Raw genomic sequence first — 1334 nt, forward strand, 5'->3', positions numbered from 1 at the left:
TCTTTTAATTTAATTTTCACATTTTAATTTTTTGTTTGTTTGATTTTGACAAGTTCTTTTGGTTTATGACTAGAAGAAACCCGTCGGGACCATTGCTTTTCAACAATGAAATTGAAAGTACTACTCGAAGAAATCGTAAAGAAGCAAGGCAGAGTCAATAGAATATAGTAGACGAACAAAAGGACAACAATATTACTGAGGAGATAGGTGATAATCAAAATATTCAACTACCTCTTGCAGCTCCTACTCCTCGCACTATGTATGATTATACCAAGCCTACTCTGATTGGGGATGAATCGAGTATTGTGCAACCTACCATTGCTGCAAATAATTTCAAGCTGAAGCCAAACACTATTTAGATGGTATAATAGTATGTTCAGTTCAATGGTTTACAAGATGAAGTCCCAAATACTCATTTGGCCAATTTTTTAGAGATTTACGACACTTTCAAGATTAATGGCGCCATTGATGATGCCATTCATTTACGGTTGTTCCCTTTCTCGTTGAGGAACAAGGCAAAACAATGGTTAAACTCTTTACCACAAGGTTTCATTACTACATGGGCTCAAATGACCGAGAAGTTTCTTTTGAAGTACTTTCCGCTGGCTAAAATGACCAAGTTGAGGAACGACATCTCTTATTTTGTTCAGATCAATTTAGAGACTTTATATGATGCATGAAAGAGATACAAGGATCTATTGAGAAGGTGTCCTCATCATGGGTTACCTTTATGGTTACAAGTTTAAACCTTTTACAATTGTTTGAATCCCTCAACAAGGCAGTTAATTGATGCAGCAGTTGGTGGTACACTGAATAATAAAACACCTAAGGTAGCCTATGAGTTTATTGAGGAGATGGCACTGAATAATTATCAGTGGCAAGTCACGAGGACAAAACCAATGAAAGCAATCGGTGTTTCTAATTTAGATGTAGTCACCATGTTATCAAACCAAGTGGAAGCAGTAAATAAGAAAATTGATAGTTTATATTTTTCTACGCAGGTGAATCCAGTGATACAATGCGATATAAATAGAGGTGGAATGACTAATCAGAATGTTTACCCTTCAGTCCTAGCACAGAGAATAAGCAAGTTAACTATATGGGTAATAATGCTAGACCTCAAAATAACCCTTATAGTAATAACTATAAAGCAGGTTAGAGGAACCATCCCAACTTTCCTTGGGGTGGCCAAGGAAATCAAAGAACACAACCTCCTTCGGGCTTTCAACAACCTTATCAGCAAGAGAAGAAGCTAAACCTTGAGGAGATGTTGACAAAATTTATATCGGTGTCAGAAACCCGTTTTCAAAACACTGAGGCAGCATTGAAAAATC

General features: G+C 36.6%; 1 non-coding gene across 1 annotated transcript; it reads right to left on the minus strand.

Moving 5' to 3' along the window:
• Nucleotides 1-617: 617 nt before the first annotated feature.
• LOC121219765 (small nucleolar RNA R71) lies at nt 618-724 on the minus strand. The gene has a single exon (XR_005916656.1). It is a non-coding gene; the product is annotated as a small nucleolar RNA R71 (small nucleolar RNA).
• Nucleotides 725-1334: the final 610 nt, after the last annotated feature.

Source organism: Gossypium hirsutum, chromosome D07 (genome assembly GCF_007990345.1).
Source record: "Gossypium hirsutum isolate 1008001.06 chromosome D07, Gossypium_hirsutum_v2.1, whole genome shotgun sequence".
In the NCBI taxonomy this organism is placed as follows: domain Eukaryota; kingdom Viridiplantae; phylum Streptophyta; class Magnoliopsida; order Malvales; family Malvaceae; genus Gossypium; species Gossypium hirsutum.